The 18378-nt window shown below is 40.4% G+C and overlaps 2 long non-coding RNA genes and 1 other non-coding gene across 4 annotated transcripts; 2 read left to right on the forward strand and 1 right to left on the reverse strand.

The window, feature by feature from the left end:
* Nucleotides 1–1558: 1558 nt before the first annotated feature.
* On the reverse strand, nucleotides 1559–4830 carry LOC149319142 (uncharacterized). Its single transcript, XR_016280134.1, has 3 exons — nucleotides 4238–4830; nucleotides 2231–2313; nucleotides 1559–1643 (listed from the first exon to the last, which is right to left on the reverse strand). It is a non-coding gene; the product is annotated as an uncharacterized LOC149319142 (long non-coding RNA).
* A 2065-nt stretch (nucleotides 4831–6895) lies between these two features.
* On the forward strand, nucleotides 6896–6968 carry TRNAF-GAA (transfer RNA phenylalanine (anticodon GAA)). Its single transcript has one exon. It is a non-coding gene; the product is annotated as a tRNA-Phe (tRNA).
* Nucleotides 6962–12742, forward strand: LOC149319144 (uncharacterized). 2 transcript variants are annotated; one of them, XR_016280136.1, is made up of 3 exons: nucleotides 6962–7602; nucleotides 10942–11010; nucleotides 11420–12742. It is a non-coding gene; the product is annotated as an uncharacterized LOC149319144 (long non-coding RNA). The 2 variants fall into 2 exon arrangements; XR_016280135.1 differs by lacking the exon at nucleotides 6962–7602 and adding an exon at nucleotides 7813–8061.
* Nucleotides 12743–18378: the final 5636 nt, after the last annotated feature.

Genomic DNA, 18378 nt, shown 5'->3' on the forward strand with positions numbered 1-18378 from the left:
GTAGCCAGTCTGAAGACAGTAACAGTGTCCTGCCACTATACACTGGGTCACTTTGAAAATTTCTTTTGTTGAGTTACTGGTAGCAATTGTAGCGATGGCAGCATAAATATCAACAGTATATCTTTTACTGGTAGCAAGACAGCCACCTCCGGAGTATTTGTGTGGCCGTTTCGACTCAATCGTCTTCTTCAGCAAATATAAAGCATTCTGTTCCGGATTATAATGGCAATGAACTATTCCATGCTTCTGAATGTATAAAGTTGACAAACATTAGTTATAATATATACAATGGCTACAAAGTAAAAAACAGCAATAACAGCTAAAGTCACATTGTTTATACATTCCATTGCTTGCCCAGATTGTAGGATAACTTCAGTTAGCAATTGCAGAGTGCATGGTAAAGGGCTAATAGTAACTGGATGGACTAATATACTCTTACTGTTAAATGTCCTACAGGTGGCTAAATAGTACATAAAATCTCTTAAAGGTATATGTATCTAAAGTATAATAAACTGAATTTCCCAACACGTAAGCCTGGAAACAGGCTGTGCTGCACAATAATCATACATTGACCGAATTAGATTCAACAGTATATAATAATGTTAAACAACAATTATTACAAATGCATCCTATATAGAATTTTTAACTTTATAATATAAAATTGACCTATGTAACACATTGAAACTGTATGCCTTTACAGATTGAAACATTATCTCAAAGCCCCACATTATGACTGTATATTAACAATTTTACAGACACAATTTTACAATTTTTCAAGCCCTCAGGTGTACTTGAGGCTAATTTATAGCTCCAAAATGCCTCCCTTTGTAGAAGTTTAGTTTGTATAGAACCACTATGGAAGGGACCAAATTTAACATGCTCAGTTGCAATTTTTTTTAAAGAATCTGAGGAGTGACTCAGTTGTACACAGTTTGAGAAAAAATAATGAAATGTTTGGTAAAATCAAGTATAAGAAATATATAATGCAAGTAAAAGGAAAGAAACTAGGAAATGATGTAATATTTTTATGTTTAAACGGAATTGATGAAACAACTATGTGTACTGCTTACATTGCTGTTATAATATCAAAAATAAATAAATGTATCAAAAAAGGAAAAAAAAGACTTCCGCAGGGATGTAGAAGTGCTGGGGTGGTGGTAATTTGAGCCAGTGTTTGTAAAGTGCTGCTCTCCATCTTCACCTCCCTCAGAGCAAGTTCCAGGGGGACCAAGTTGGTACTGGGCAGTGGGGCAGGCTCCGTCCCGGTTTTTCTCAGGCTGGTGGCCTCTGCTCTCCTCCTGGGCTTCTCCCTTTAGCTGTTGCCGGTGGTGTTGGGGAAAAGCAGGGAAGGGTGGGTCTTCATGGCCTCTGCTCTCCTCCTGGGCTTCTCCCTTCTGCTGCTGCCGGTGGTGTTGGGGAAAAGCAGGGAAGGGTGGGTCTTCATGGCCTCTGCTCTCCTCCTGGGCTTCTCCCTTCTGCTGCTGCCGGTGGTGTTGGGGAAAAGCAGGGAAGGGTGGGTCTTCATGGCCTCTGCTCTCCTCCTGGGCTTCTCCCTTCTGCTGCTGCCGGTGGTGTTGGGGAAAAGCAGGGAAGGGTGGGTCTTCATGGCCTCTGCTCTCCTCCTGGGCTTCTCCCTTCTGCTGCTGCCGGTGGTGTTGGGGAAAAGCAGGGAAGGGTAGGTCAATGATTGCTAATAATATGGCATGTATTAAGAGGTAAATGATTTGTCCAGAGTCAGTGCCGTCTTGAAAATCTGATGAAATCTTTATGGAAAACATTTATCAAACTTTAAAAAGTATGTTCCCATCTACTCTATTGCAAAGGATAGCTATGGCTGTAGACACCAGTCTTCAAATGAAATGACCAAGGATAGTATTCCCCACAATCGTTAACCCATGAAGCTAGTTTTGGGCTATAAAGCTGAGTCTTAAGATGAAAAATATGAAAGCAGAATTATTTCTTTTAGTTTCATTTTAAGGTTATGGTACTTCTTAGACCCATTTTATCAGCGCAGTCCATGAAGGGCATGTGTATTTACTGTTTTCATGAACTCTGTAGACCATAATTAAGATCAAAGCTCTGCCAGTTCCAGAATGTGTATAGTATAGTTGCTTGAAATTGCTACTTCACAGTTCTCCTTCACTACATGGAACTGTTACTCTCATAGGAGCTTGAAAAGTTACTTTTGAAAAGAGATTTGTTTTTCCTGTTTTGAAGTACCAGTACTTACTTTTCATGAGAAAGGAAAATTTGGTGTTGTCTTGCCGTTCTTCATAATGTACTGAGAATCGGACTTCCTCTGTTGAGACACAACTGGAAAGGAAGATATGTATTCACTTAATAATACTGTAAGAACTTAAAGCAGTTATAACAACATGTAGTTGTTTGAAATGTAATCCATTGTTGCTCATTAAATGCTGAAAGAGCAATATATTATGTTACTTTTTGCATGATTTGTTACTTTCCCATAGCTTCCTGTTAATATTTTTGAGAAGAAAACCTTTAGGATAAGAGAATAATTTTGAAAAATTTCAGCCATGATATCTCCAAGAAATGCCTTTAAAATAGCTGGAAACTGTTACTCGGTGTAACAGTAAAGTAACTTTTTTGTTCTTGCTTGTTTTGTTTTTAAAAGTGTTTGACACAGAATAATTCATTCATCGCAAGCTCTGATAATAAAAGTTACATTACACCAGGTATCCTATTTGTATTGTTTGGGACAGTCATCTCTCTCATATGTCTGTCTAGAGTAGAGGACAAGTACTGTGCTGGGTCTGGAGCCAGAGTCTTCCCTGGGATTCGGGGGGCTGAAAATGTCCAATCAATCAAAAAGCTAAAAGTGCCTATAGAGACAGTCCAAGGGTGGGGGAGACATGTAGCCCTCAGGCCTGCACAGCCCATTCCTGATCTAGAGTATGGTTGGGAATCGTATGTCCCACCTCATGTATTTGGATTGTAACTCCTAGCATCTTTTACCATTGTCTGTGCTGACCAGGGATGTTTGGACTTATGAGCTAACAGCAGTCTAGTTGAGACAGAGATTGTGCTATTGCCCTGTGTGCTGGTATTCTTTGGTTTGTCCATATGTCATGGAATTCTCTCTCCATCATTTCCAGAAGGTACTCAGAACACATGCTTTGTAACTGTCTGTCACAACTAGAACGATGAAACACCTCGTGGCACCTTAGAGATTAGTAGGTTTTATCTTGCATAAAATTTCACAGATTGTGGCCTACTTCAGAGGTGTCTGATGAAATGCTTTGCACTCTATTAAAGCTGCTCATGCCAGATATAAGGCCTAAAATTCATTAGTCTAATATGATACCAGTAGAGAGAAAAAATCGCACTGACACAATTGCACAGGATTACTCTGTTGTACAGTGCCAAAACTATAGGATACCACCCTTGTGCTCTCTCTGACAATATGCCTCTACTACTTCAATGGGCATTAAGCTGGTCAACAACCTCATTGGATACATGGCTTGGTCTTTAACCTCCCACAAGATCATTTTTTCCCCACCCAGGAAACTTGATCAAAAGTGTTCTGTTAGCATTTTTCACAAGATAATGTTTCATACATGGGTGTGGTATTTCATACATGGGTGTGTTCCTTAAAAGCAAACAAAGCAAAAAATTGCTTTTGAGAATTTGTGGGAGGGGTTGTACTATATAAACTCATTATCAAATAATATGCAATAATTTGAAAAATTAAAAATTAAAATGATTCAAAAACAGATATGTTGTGGCTACATAGATTTATAATGCAAATATAGTGTATCTGTATTTTTACTTAGTGAATACTGAATCTTTTGATATTTTATGGGCACAAAAGTGAGACAACTGTAAGTCTAATGCACCTAATTTGGTTTACGTCTGGAATTTTCTACACACAGGAGGGACCCTCAGGGGCCGGCAAAGGCCAGGGGAGGAGCCAGAGGCTCCCTCCCTCTGAAAAGTGTGGAAGCCCTGCCCCCTGGAGGGCGGAAGCCCCGCCCCAGCCCCCATCCTGTGGGTAGAAGCCCCGCCCCCGGCATGCGACCTTAAAAAGGTTCGCCATCACTGGTGTAGGGGGTTTAACTGTTATTTATGTACATTTGGGGGCAATTCTATATTTAAATATTTTCAACTGTATGATTTCATTATATTCTTCTTTTACAAGAGAGTCACCCTAACACTAATATAGAGATGTGGACGTATGTGATCCAGATGTTGGACTTCAGCTCCTGTAGTCTCTCACCGTTGGCTATGTTGACTCAGGCTGATGGGATTTGTAGCCTGACAACCTCTGGAAAGGCCATGTCCATCACCCTAATATACTCATTTCAAGTGCAGATTTCCCAGCCCAGTGCAGTGTTGGTTTCTGAAGAAACATGGCTTGATTCTTTTCCTCCTGCACTGTATCCACCTGTTGTTATATTTTACATGGGATTGCCTTGGATCAGCATTTGGAAACGCCAGCTTGCTCAAAATGTACCACTCAGGTTACTGAATGGTTCTGATGTGGGCAGATTGTGTCATTGCCAAACATTCTGCCCTGGTTGGCTACTGGAGTGCTATGATTACAATTTAATTGTCATGGCAATGTCCTTTGAAATCCTGGGATTTGCAGTCTCAGCCAAAGAGATCTAGTAAGTCACTAAACTACAAATCCCAGGATCCTATAAGAGGTAGCCAAAATGAAATCATAGGTCTATAACCATTCAGCATTAAAGGGCCTGAAAAGTTGTGTCAACTGGATTTGTTGTGTTGCTTGCTGTTTGTCCACACGTCTCTTTCTTCAGCATAAAGTAAAGATGGTCTGCTCGAGCATTCAGGAATTAAGGCAAGTATACACAGATTCTTAGGTTGCCTGTTTGCTGCTGCTATAAAACTGTTTTATACAACACTCCAGTTGTTTGACTATTGCATTTTTGTGGTTTTAATTTTAAAGTGTTTTATTAAATGGTATAGTGGCACCATAATACTAGCAGAGAACCTCGCAGACCTGGAACAACTACTAAAGAAGATCAAAGAAGAAAAGGCAAAGGCAGGTTTACTGAAGAACATAAAGAAAACAAAAATAATCACCACAGAGAATTTACACACATTCAAACTAGTCAAAGAGGAAATAGAAATAGTAAAAGAGTTCTCATATCTGGGATCAAACATTGATTGGAACAGGGACCGCAGCGAGGAAATCAGAAGATTAAGAATGGGGAGGGCAGCTATGAAAGAACTAGAAAAGATCCTAAAATGCAAAGACATACAAATCCGCACAAAAGTCAGAATCATACAAGCTATTGAATTCCCTATTACTATGTATGCATATGAGAGCTGGACAGTCAAGAAGGAAGATAGGAGGAAAATCAACTCATTTGAGATGTGGTGCTGGAGAAGAGTGATGAGGATACCATTGGACAGCCAAAAGGACAAGCCAGAAATATCCCTAGAAGCCAAGATGACAAGACTTAGACTGTCATGCTTTGGACACATCATGAGAAAGCATGAGTTATTGGAAAAGACAATAATGTTAGGAAAAGTGGAGGGAAGTAGAAAGAGGGGAAAGCCACATGCTAGAGGGATGGACTTTATTAAAAAGACCATGAATATGAGTTTGCAGGAGCTGAGCAGAGGACAGGGGGACCTGGAGACAGTTCATCCATAGGTTCGCCATGGGTCAAGATCGATGCGAAGGCAGTTAACAACAACATGCAAATATATGGTACAAGGAAAGGTGGAATATGCATATTACAAAATAAAGTGAATAACTGGTGAGCCAGGCACATTAAAAAAAAAAAAAGACAGGGGTTCCCAATGTGGGGTGCCCACAAACACAAGGGGTGCGAGGTGGCATTTTAAGGGATGCGACAAAGAGTGGCTTCTGTCCAAGAGTGACAAGCCATCCCTCTTTTTGTTTTTCTGAATAAATTAGAATTAGATTTGACTGAGATAAAAGCTTGTCTTGTAAAAGAAGTTCAGTCTGGTCCTGCACTACAGTATTGTAGGTGCTTCCAGTTGTGATTAAAACATTAGAAGTTGGACTTCTTCATCTCCAAATGTTGTATTATTATTTGGTGCCACAACAATCTACAAAGCCCATAAGTCCATAGCATTGAGCCATGGCACTTAAAGTGGTGTCAAACCGGATTATTTTCTCAGTGCAGATGCAGCAGCCTTTGTCCTTTTCAATGAGGAAACCTCCATGGGCTGGATAAGCTCCTTATGTATGTATACAGAATTGTAATCGAGCCTCTTCCAGAGAAGCTCATCCTTCTTATGTGCCATGTGCATTATAGTACTCTTAGGCCATTATTGCAACATATGGATCCTTAGCCAATCAATATGGGCCGTTTAACCCCCCCCCCTTCCTCCTGCAAGAAAACTTTTTCTCTGCAGTGTACAAATTAATTTATAGTAAAGCAATTATAATCAAGGTTTAGAGAAACCTAGTTTCTGGGATCTGTGTGCAGAGCCCATATTTGGCTGCAGCAAATAGCTGGTGGAATTGGGTAGCTTGTTCTGTATTAAGAAATCTTTGTGTGTGTGTGTAATGTATGCAATAATACTTGGAGAATAATACTTTGAGAAATGATGAATGTTGCTGTTTTAAGTACCCAGATTTTTAAAACAAACCCCAATGGGACTAAAATGCCTTAACTTCAAGGGTTTTTTAAAGAACTCTCTCTCTCTCTCTCTCAGTGCCATTGCTGCTTAAGGTAATATTAAAAGGAACTCCCCATAGTTAAAGGCATGCATTTCAGACAAAAGCAAAGTTTAAATAGTAATGTGATCATTTTTTAAAAAAAGAAATGAAAAATTACTAAATGTGAGCAGTTGAGAGAGGGGAAAGAAAAAGAAAAGCAAGAAAGGTAGCAAGTCCTTTTGGAGAAATCTCCTCCCAAAGTGCACACCAGCTGCCGAAATAGCTCAGTTGGGAGAGCGTTAGACTGAAGATCTAAAGGTCCCTGGTTCGATCCCGGGTTTCGGCAAATGAGGAGTTCTCCTTTTCCCTCTCCAAATGCTGTGCTTTTGGGAGAGCTCTTTAATGTTCCCTTGATTTTTATCTCTGAGAAGTTAAAAAAAAGAAAGTGCCCAGTGTGTGTGTGTGTGTGTGTGTTTTTTCTCCCAAGGGAGGGAAGCCTAAAAATAATAAATATGGATAATAATAATAATACCTGAAAGGGCAGCAGAGTAAGAATGAAAGGCTGGAAGAGAGAAAAGTTGGAGTGTGGTTTTTTTTGGTCCAAAAATTTCCTTAGAAACAGAAGAAATAGAGAATTTCATAAGCACTAGTTGTAACTAAGGCTGAGGCACACACAAAAAAGGCGGGAATGAATGAGGAGTGACTGAGGGGGATTTGTTGTTATTAAAAGGCGAGTGGAATGATTGTGTGAGGTAAAAAGAAATTGCTGAGAGAGCGACTGGTGGATGGAAAACTAAAAAAATGATAGGATAATAATAATAATAATAATAATAATAATAATAATAATAATAATAATAGCTGAGTGGGTGTCTGAAAAAAAGAATAAAAGGTTGGAAAAGAGAGAGGAGGGAGGATTCAAGAGCAGAAGCTGAAGGGAGAGAAAAAAGTACAAGGAAGGAGGAAAAGTTTCTCTTTCTGAGGTAATAAAGTGAACTTTTACCTCAGGAATAAAGGCTTTTCCTCCCTTCCCAACATTTCTGGGAGCACCTTGGACTCAGGTTTTATGGAGAACAGCCCAAGCCATTAAAGGCCCCTGATGAATATATATATATATATATATGGATTAGGGGATATATATGGGTAGGGTTCTAAATTTTATCCTACAATTGTCCTATATTTTGGTCTAAATTATGTCCTACATTTTGACCCGGTTTATAGTAGGGCATTATGGCAACCCTATTATGGGAGACAATCCTCAGGCAATCTCCTAAAGTGGTTTTGGTGGGAACGAAAAAGGCAGAAAACGTAAAGGATGTATAGTTAAAAGTGTGGGATTCCCTGCCACAAAATGCAGCAGCGGTTGCCTTCCTACTTTGGTGGCTTCAAAATGCGTCTGGAATCAAATTCAGAACAACAAATGTTATAAACGTGGGACTTTGGTTGGTACCTTTATCCATATTTGGTGGAAATGTAAGGTATCGAATGAGTTTTGGTGAAAGATTCATCATCCGATGAAGGAAATTTTGAACTATAATTTAAATTATGATCCAATTTTTCCCCCCTGTTAGACATGGTAATGGAAAGCCAGTTAGACAAAAAAAAAAATTGGTAAACTCTTATTCTACATGTCTCCAACAGCAAGATTAGTACTTGCTAAATACTGGAAGAATAAAGAGATTCCAGAAATACAGGAATGGCTATTTATGTATCACCTTTACTGACGGATGTAAACCCAAATACGGCTAAAATAATCTCTGCTTATGCATTTTATTTCCATAGAGAATTTTCAGCATAAACTGTTGAAAGAATGATAATATATCATTAAGGATATTTCAAGACGTTTCGGAAAGACAGTGGACAAGATGTTTGTAAATAAGGGCAATATGGACTCATGTGATTTTTTCCTTGCTTATTTTTTCCTTCGTTTGTCCATTTTGTATGCACCTTGACATATGTATTTTTATCATAAACTTAAAAAAAGTGGCAAAAAATTAATAAATATAAAAATAATTAAATAATAAAAATAATAAAAAATAAAAAAGAAATATACTTTTGACAATACAGCGAGTTTACTCTCCCCTGCCCCACAAACTGGGACACTGGGAAATAGCCTCCAAACACTTGAAAAGACATTCCACTTGACCATCAGAAAGCCCTTCCATCCTAATGGGAAGAGTTCTTGCCCAACAGAAGAGCCTCCTCCTTTCCAGGTGATTTCAGGGACCTTGGCTTCCCATCCACTCAGGCTCCTTACAGGAAGCCTCCCTTGCCTTCTCTTCCCACACCATCATGGGACTGGATGGCCCTTGTGGTCTCTTCCTACTCTTCTATGATTCTAAAATGCCAGTTAGTTAGAGAATGAAAGAACCCTAGAACTGGAAGAGATGCCCACAGCCGCCTTATTCAACATCCTTCCATGGAGAAACAGATCCACCTAAATGACTCCATCCCTCCTCTGCTGAAAGACTTCCAAAAAGGGGGAAACAGCACCCTCAAAGACAATCGGTTTTCTTAAGAAATAGATCCAGATGATAGGAAGGGGCAACCTGAAAATGCAGGACACCTACTGAAAATGTAGGACTCCCTATAAATCGACACCAGCTCACCAGGGTTAGTGTTAGGGTTAGGGTTTAGGATTAGGGTTAGAGGTTAGGATTAGGATTAAGAGTTAGGGTTAGGGATAGGGTTAGGGTTTAAGTTTATGGTTAGGGTTACGGGTTACAGGTTAAAGGTTAGGTGTAGGGTTAAGGTGTAGGTTTAGGTTTAGGGTTGGAGTTTAGTGTTTATGGTAAGGGTTTAGGGTTAGGGTTAAGGTTTAAGATTAGGGTGAGGCCTTAGGGTTAGTGGTTAGTGTTAAGGTTTAGGGTTAGGGTTAGGATTAGGGTTTATGATTAGGGTTAGAGTTAGGGTATCGGGTTTAGCATTATGTTTAGGGTTAGGGTGTAGGTTTAAGGTTTAGATTTTGGGTTAGGGTTAGGGTTAGGGGTTAGCATTAGGGTTGAAAGACATCCAAAAACAGAAAAAACAGCCCTGTCGAAGAAGCATAGGTCTTGTGCTGATAGGTGAAAATGTTCAGCTTATGGTGCGTGTTTCAAAATGAAATTGCTTCTGGTGTGATTGGATTTCCAACTCTTGGTCAACCAATATGAAAAAGAGTTAAAGTCAGGGTCAGTTAGCGTTAGTGTTAGGGTTAGTGTTTAATTAATGTTAGGGTTTGGATTAGGTTTTAGTTAGGGTTTAGGTCAAGGTCAAGGTCAGGGTTAGTTAGGGTTAGTGTTTAGTTAATGTTAAGGTTAGGGTATGGATTAGGTTTTAGTTAGAGTTAGGGTTTAGTTAGGGTTAAGGTTAAGTTTCAGCTTAGTGTTATGGTTATGGTTACTTAAGATTAGGGCTAGGGTTAGGTTTTAGTTTGGGTTGTGGTTAGGGTTAGTATTAGAGTTAGGGTCAGGGTTTTGTTAGGGTTTGGGTTAGGGGTTAGGGTTAGACTTAGGTTTAGGGTTTATTTAGGTTTACGGTTAGGGTTAGAGTCAAGGTTAGGGTTCGGGTTAGTGTTAGGGTTTAGTTAGGGTTATGGTTAGGGTGAGGGTTAGGGTTAGGGTTATGGTTATGATTAGGGTTTATTTAGGGTTAGGGTTAAGGTTAGGGTTAGGATTAGGTTTTAGTTATGGTGAGGGTGAGGGTTAAGGGTAGGGTTAGTAATAGGGTTCGGGTTTATTTAGGTTTAGGGTTAGGGATAGGGTTAGGTTTTAATTAGGTTAAGGTTAGGTTTAGGGTTTAGTAAGGGTTAGGGCTTAGTTAAGGTTAAGGTTAAGGTTCGGGTTAGCGTTAGCATTAGGGTTAGGGTTTAGTTAGGGTTAGGGTCAGGGTTTAGTTAGGGTTAGGCTTAGGCTTTAAGTTAGTGTTAGGTTCAAGTTTAGTGTTAGGGTTTGGTTAGGAGTAGGGTAAGGGTTAGTGTTTAGTTAATGTTAGGGTTAGGGTTTAGACTTAGGGATTAGAGTTTTGGTTTAGTATTTAGGTTTTATGGTTAGGGATTATTATTATTATTATTATTATTATTATTATTATTATTATTATTGAAAGACATACCCATGTTAGTCATAGGGATAGTGGGAAGGTACGCTCTATGAATCATCACCATCACTTTGAATTGTATTTCAGCAAATGAGTTTTGAGCTCCCTGTAACCATCTCTAGCTGCTGCATTTTTGCACCAATTGCATTATAATTGTATTTAATTTGCATGTCTGGAGTTTGCCTAGGACTTTTATTTTCTCTTTTTTAATTTTATTTAATTTTATGTTATTTTATTTTTATTTTCAGACCCGCTCGTCTTTTTCTTTCCAGTCTGCTCCGCGGTGGCTTCCGATCGAGAAAACATTTTGGAGGCAGGTGAGTCTTTATGGCTCTGCTAAATCTTCACCTCTATGGCTTTATAGCTGTTTGTATTTCACAGTTGGAACCGCAACATGTGTGGGGCCAAACAGCATGAAAGTATAGGCAAGATAGCAAAAATTATATTAATATAAAGTTATATTAACTAGGAGATTATGCAGCAGTTTGCTTTTGCCAGAGCTGACTGCAAAGAACAAGATTTCACCCCTTCCTCTCTCCCTTGCTGGTTTAATTCAGTGCAAACTCCTTTGGAGGTTTTTAAACAGAGACAGGATGGCCATCTGTCAGGGGTGTTTTGATGGTGAGTTCCTGCATGGCAGAAGAGGTTTGGACTGCATGGCCCTTAGGATCTCTTCTGACTTTACGATTCTTGGATTCTATACTGATAGGAATTTCCCTCCAACAGCCCTCAGGGCCCAGATCCAGCATCAAGGACAAGCTAGACCACCCTCTCCTGCATGTGAGCTGGAATGATGCCTGGGCCTTCTGCGCATGGAGAGGAAAGCGCCTTCCGACAGAAGAGGAATGGGAATCTGCCTCCTGCGGAGGCCTGGAGAATACGTAACCAAGTGGACCACAATGGGCCCAAATGAACTATTCATTCTCCTAACCTGCCTTAACTCCACAGGAGAGGAACAAACAAAATTGGTTTTATTCTACATCCCTCTGAGGTCCCTGAATGCAGACAACAGATAAGATTAAACAATTTAAATTGCAAAACTTATTCAGATACGCAACTGGTACTATCACACTAATTTTCTTTCGCTGTATTCTGTTTAAATCGATATTACAAATCGACTTTGGTCCCACACTGGGAGAAAAACAGGACATACATTCCATGAAATATTTTATAACATTTAATATTTAGTAAGTCATATTGAGCCTCAGGTTTGGGAAGAAAAGAAATAAGCTAATAGAAAGACAAACCAAACAGAATCAAATTATTTCTTTTTCCCCCCTCTCTTCCTCACCCAGTTTTTGGTAGACAGGTTTGGCCAATGCCACAACAGCAACAGCAAATACATTTCCATACCGCTTCTCAGTGCACTTAAGCAGTCCTTAAGCGGTTTACAAAGTGTAAGCGGATAGCCGCCAACAAGCTGGGCACTCATTTTAGTGACCTGCAGAAGGATGCCAGGTTGAGTTGACTCTGAGCCCCTGGCTGGTATTGTGAGACAATGGCTGCAGTACAAACACTTTTACTGTACAATGCTAAGGGATTCAGGATGTGTAGATTTGTGAAATATTTAGCCTTCCCTTTCAGAGAGCTTTGGTGCTCCAGCAAATCCCAGAATTCTATAGCATTGAGCCATAGAAATGAAAAGTGGTGTCAAAACACTTTATTTTGGCAGTGTGGATACACTCTGTGAATGTCATTACCGGAAAGAAAGAACTGAATTTATGTGTAGCCATCCACTGATGTCTAATTTTATAACTGATGCTTCATAAGATTAAAAACAATCTCAGCCACATGATAAAAAATGCAGTTGCCTGTTTGACGCATCACGCAAGCAAGCCATTAAACAGCATGGCAATTGCATGTTACCTAAGCATCCCTACAGGAGATTGTCCTGACTGATGTATTCTGGCAGAAATCCCCTTTATGGCTCAGGCAGAACCCCAAAGGTTGCATGGCATCTTGTTCAGGAACAAAGAAACCAGCAAAAATACTCAATTCCTGGGTGTCTTACAGAAGAGACTGAGGCCTTTCCCTGACCCCTTCCTTTATTTGCAGAGCGAGGCAGGTGGCAGTGGGACCGTAAGTCCAACTATGGTGGCAACAGGAACCACGTCTAGGGTGCATAAAGGCACCATCCCTATCACCAGCCCTGGTGTAAGAAGAATTCCATTGAGAGGAAAAGGAAGAGAAAGTCTCCATTCAACTAGGAACCATGTGCTGATCCATATCTTACGTGTATGGATGTATATAGGTATATAGATTTGAATACAATATTGACTCTTCTGTTTTTATTGAAGAACATTGGAAAAATAAGAAAATAGTAATTTAAAAAAATCTTGGATGTCTTGGGAAAAGATCAGCTAGTTCTGAAGCCTCAAGAAAGAAACCAAAAGAAAGAAAGAAAGAAAGTAAGAAAGAGGACTTAGCATTCATTTATATTTAGGACAACACTTTGCCAATGACCGAGTGTTTTCTGATCTAAATCTGTTGTTTAGAGAGTGAGTATGCTGTTTAGAGGGTTATTACATTTATTACATTTAGGAATTATTCAATTTCCTAGACTGTAAAACAGCTGTAATTTGTATTCTTCTGTAATAAAATGTAAGATGGACATTTTCACTCATCTGCTCACTACCTTGTGCTTTTTTGGGGTTGCTCCTTGTATTTTAGGATGTTTATTTATTGACATCTTTATTTGGAGATCAGTAATAGGGAGATGCACACTGGGGTTAGGAGGAGTTCTGTTTTAGCTCTTTGCTGGACAGAATTTGTTTTGGGTCTCTGAGTCAAGCTCTTAACGGCAGAAAGACTGCAAAATACTCCAAACCAAGACCACCCCCCTTGCCTTAGAGGTGAGCTGTAAAATGCATCAATAAGCAAACCAACCAACCAAACATGGGTTCCGTTTTCCATACAGCCTGCAAAAGGATCTCCAAGCAGCTTGGAGACTAACTGAAAGGAAGACTCTGGTAGCATGAGCTTTTGTAGACTTGCATCTATTTCTTCAGAAGCAGATGTCGACTCACATCTATGAAAGCTGATCTTACTGGCTTCTCTCTTTTTGTTAATCTCAAAGGTCCTCCAAGATTCCTTTGCACACCGACTTTCCCAAATAACAGGGCAGTCCCTTTGAATTTTCCGTACAGAGTGGCAGTTCTCTGAGGGACTGTCCAATGTGTCAAATTTCTTCTCCACATTTAAACACAGGACACAACTAGGCTATGTATTGTGCATGTTTGTGAGAGTGAGAAACATGGGAGATAACGAAGAGCAAGTCCTTTGATGCCAGCATCTTTGAAAAAGTGTTTAATATTGTCTGTGGAAGACTCTAAAATCGGACAGTTTCATCTAATCCTGTGCCTATCTCATCATCCGGATCTCAAGCATTTGCTTGGCCACATACATCCCTGAGTGATGTTACGTGGACCTCTGCCTCTTAGGCTTAGCATAAGTCTGTAAGTCTTCTGTCATCATTATTTTAAAGCCATTTACAAAATGGACCTTCCGTGAATTGTTCTCTTGCTCGCTTGCTCTCTCCAACCAGTATTCAATGAGATACACAAGACCTTTCTATCCCAAGCCTTTGGGAACTGATTGTTAAGCCCTAAAAGCCCTGAGAAGGGCTTTTATAGTGCTGGACTCTTTTAAAGTAAGCTTTGAAATAGGACCCCAGAAGGATGCGTTGATATCCTACTAGGCCTGCTTTCTGGCCCAAGACCTTCAGCCCTCCAAACTTGATCTGGGATTACTGCAGAAAGTCAAGGAAAGCTGCACATCCATGCTTGTGTGGCAACGGAAGACGGGCTCAGAATCTCCTTTTCTTGCCTTATGCTGCTTCGTGTTTTACCCAGTCGTGTTACAGACCGTGTTCAAACAGGGAGTCATTCTCAACAACAGGATTGTTGTTGTGTGCCTTCAAGTCATTTCCAGCTTATGACAACCCTAAGGAAAACCAGTCCTGGGGTTTGTTCAGATGTGGTTTGCCATTACCTTCCCCTGAGGCTGAGAGCATGGGACTTGTCCAAGATCATTCAGTGGGTTTTATGGCTGTGTCTCAGGGGTTTCCTGGCTTCCAGTGGGATCAAGAGTACTCAGTATCCCATGACTAAGTCCAGGATATAGTATTTGCTGACACTACCAGTTTTTAGTGGGGCTGTGGGTAAGGCGCAAGACTGGACAAGGTGGACCGATTGGGCTTCTCAGTGCAAGGATGAGATTCCACGTTGGGGATGCATATTTACCTTAAAGGCACCAGATCCTATCTGATCTTGGAAGCTATAAAGGTTAATAATAATAATAATAATAATAATAATAATAATAATAATAATAATAATAATACCTAGAGTCAGTCCTGGTTCGTACTTGGCTGGGAGACTGTCAATGAATACCAGGTGCTGTAGGCTCTGTTTCAGAATAGGTGCAATAGGCACACTAGCTGTAACTCTGCGAAAACACTCCAGGTCAGTGCTGAAACCAGCTCAGGAGTACCCCCAAAGTGACTATAGATTCAAGACACTGCTTTTCGGTAAGTAAAAGGGGAGAATCAAAATTTAAACCCACAGAAATTACTTTATTTTCATAAAATTTAGCCCAACGGTGATTTGCAGTGTTTCCACTCTATTTACAATCAATAGTGAAAGATATCAATAGTTTCTCCCAATCAAACCCGTACCTTCCAAACCTTGGCAGCACAGAATTACAATCCAACGAGTAGATCAATATCTATGAGACTGACAGAAGGTAGATTGGGTCCTCTAGTACAACCGTACTACAGAGTCCTGACCGTTGAGAAACAACCTTGAGCAGCAGAACGGAGAGAGATGCAGTTACAGCTGCAAGACTTTTGGAGACTGCACTTCCCAGTATGAAATGGATCCCTTTTGATACATTTTCTGTACAGGGCCTGACTAAAGAGAAATCAATTCAATGTCCCTGATATTTGCTGGAAGTCATACTCGGCCAAAACCTCAAGGTCTAGCAAATTCCTCACTTGCCTGGAAGACAATTTCATTTTCCAAAAGGTGGAAGAGGCAACAAAGGGGTCAGCTCTTTTAGATCTGATCCTAACCAACAAGGATAACTTGGTTTATGGGGTGCAAGTGGTGGGATCCTTAGGTGGAAGTGACCATGTTCTCCTGGAGTTTGTTAGACAGTGGAAAGGAGAAGCCAGGCATAGTCAGACACACATTCCAGACTTTAAGAGAGCTGATTTCAGTCAACTTAGAAAAATATGGGGGAGGGGAGTGATCTGACAGTCAGGAATACTAAAAGAGAAGGGATTTCAGGATGGACGGGAGTTTCTAAAAAGGGAGATACTGAAGTCACAATTTAAAACACTTCCAATCAGAAAGAAAAATGGGAGGTGTCTCAAGAAACCAGAACTTTCAACAGAGCTAAGTTTTAAATGGAACATGTATAAGAAATGGTAAAATTGGAAAATCACCCTTAAGGAATTCAAACTAATAGCCAGCACATGTAGAGGTAAGTCAGAAAAGCTCAAGCACAGAATGAATTCAGGCTTGCTAGAGCGGTTAAATAATCAATCAATCAATCAATCAATCAATCAATAAAACGTGGATATCTATCTCACTCTTCTGTAGCAAGACAATCAGAGCGGCTCACACTAAAAAATCCACAAACAAAATAATACATAACGAATTAAGAACAACGAAAAGGGCTTTTTTGGGTACGTCCGCAGCAAAAGGAAGAAGAAAAGGGTAGGGCCACTACGTGGAGATGATGGCAAAATGCTAACAGAGGACAGAGAAAAGGCAGAATTACTCAACACCTTCTTTGCTTCAGTCTTCTCAGAAAAGGCAAAGGGTGCTAAACATGAGTATAAAGGAGGAGGGGACAGAATAGGGGAAATTCAGCGCAGAAGAAGTCAAGAGATAGTACAAGAATACCTTGTTCATCTAAGTGAATATAAGTCTCCAGGACCAGATGAACTACATCCAAGGGTGTTAAAAAAACAACCTGGCAAATGTAATATCAGAGCCATTGGCAATAATCTTTGAAAACTCCTGGAGAACAGGAGAAGTCCCAGCAGACTGGAGGAGGGCAAACGTTGCTCCCAGTTTCGAAAAGGGGGAAAAGGAGGATCCCAACAATTATCGTCCAGTTAGTCTGACACCAATACCAGGAAAGATTCTAGAGAAGATCATTAAGCAGAGAGTCTGTGAACATCTAGAAGGCAATGGCATGATTACAAAAAGTCAAGACGGGTTTCAGAGAAACAAGTCATGCCAGACAAATCGTATCTTTTTTTATATATAGAATTACCAGCTTGGCAGATGAAGGGAATGGTGTGGACATAGTATATCTTGATTTCAGTAAGTCCTTTGACAAGGTTCCCCATGACATTCTTGCAAACAAGCTATTGAAATGTGGGCTAGACAAGGCAACTGTTGCATGGATTTGTAATTGGTTGACTGGCCAAACCCAAAGGGTGCAAACCAATGGCTCCTGTTCATCCTGGAGAGAAGTGACCAGTGGGGTCCCGCAGGGTTCTGTCCTTGGCCCAGTGCTATTCAACATCTTTATCAGTGTCCTGGATGACAGAATTGGGGGCATACTTATCAAATTTGCAGATGACACCAAATTAGGAGGAATAGCAAATACCCCAGAGGACAGGATCAAAATTCAAAATCACCTGAATAGACTAGAAAGCTGGGCTAAAGCTAACAAAATGAAATTCGATACGGGGAAATGTAAGGTACTGCACTCAGGGCGGAAAAACGAAACGCATAGATATAGGGTGGGGGACACCTGGCTGAATGAGACGACATGCAAAAGGGGTCTAGTAGTCCAAGTAGACCACAAGATGAGCATCAGTCAACAGTGCGATGCGGCAGCTAAAAAGGCCAATGCGATTTTAGGCTGCATCAATAAAAGTGTAGTGTCTAGATCAAGGGAAGTAATAGCACCAATGTATTCTGCTTTGGGCAAGCCTCAGCTGGAATACTATGTCCAGTTCTGGGCACCACGATTCAAAAAGGATGTTGAGAAACTGAAGCGTGTCCAAGGGAGGGCGACTAAAATGGTGAAGGGGCTAGAAGGCATGCCATATGAGGAACGACTAAGGGAAGTGGGGATATTTAGCCTGGAGAAGAGAAGGTGAAGAGGTGATATGATAGCCCTGTTTAAATATTTGAAGGGATATCATATTGAGGAGGGAGCAAGCTTGTTTTCTGCTGTTCCAGAGACTAGAACATGGAACAAAGAATGCAAGCTACAGGGAAAGAGATTCCACCTCAACATTAGGAGGAACTTCCTGATAGTAAGGGCTCTTGGAAAGTGGAACACATTCCTTCCTCGTAGAGTGGTGGAGTCTCCTTCCTTGGAGGTCTTTTGACGGAGGCTTGAGGGCCATCTCTTGGGGATGCTTTGATTGTGATTTCCTCCATGGCAGGGGGTTGGACTGGATGGCCCTTGTGGTCTCTTCCAACTCTACCATTCTACTATTCTCTATTGTTCCTTGTTAAAATATATACTAAATGAAGCCATGGGAATCTTAATAATGTACACGCCAATTTCTAGTCATCTATAAAGTCGCCTTGCAAACTTAGAAATGTTGGAAACCGATCAATAAAGTTGTTGTCCTGAGCTTGCTAGCTCCTCCAAATGACCTGAAGATCAGCTATTATGAAAGAGGGAGAAACCCATATCTTCTTCCGCTTTCTCCA

This window comes from Sceloporus occidentalis, unplaced genomic scaffold (assembly GCF_023333645.1).
Source record: "Sceloporus occidentalis isolate IW3139 unplaced genomic scaffold, rSceOcc1.0.p SCAF_2, whole genome shotgun sequence".
In the NCBI taxonomy this organism is placed as follows: Eukaryota; Metazoa; Chordata; class Lepidosauria; order Squamata; family Phrynosomatidae; genus Sceloporus; species Sceloporus occidentalis.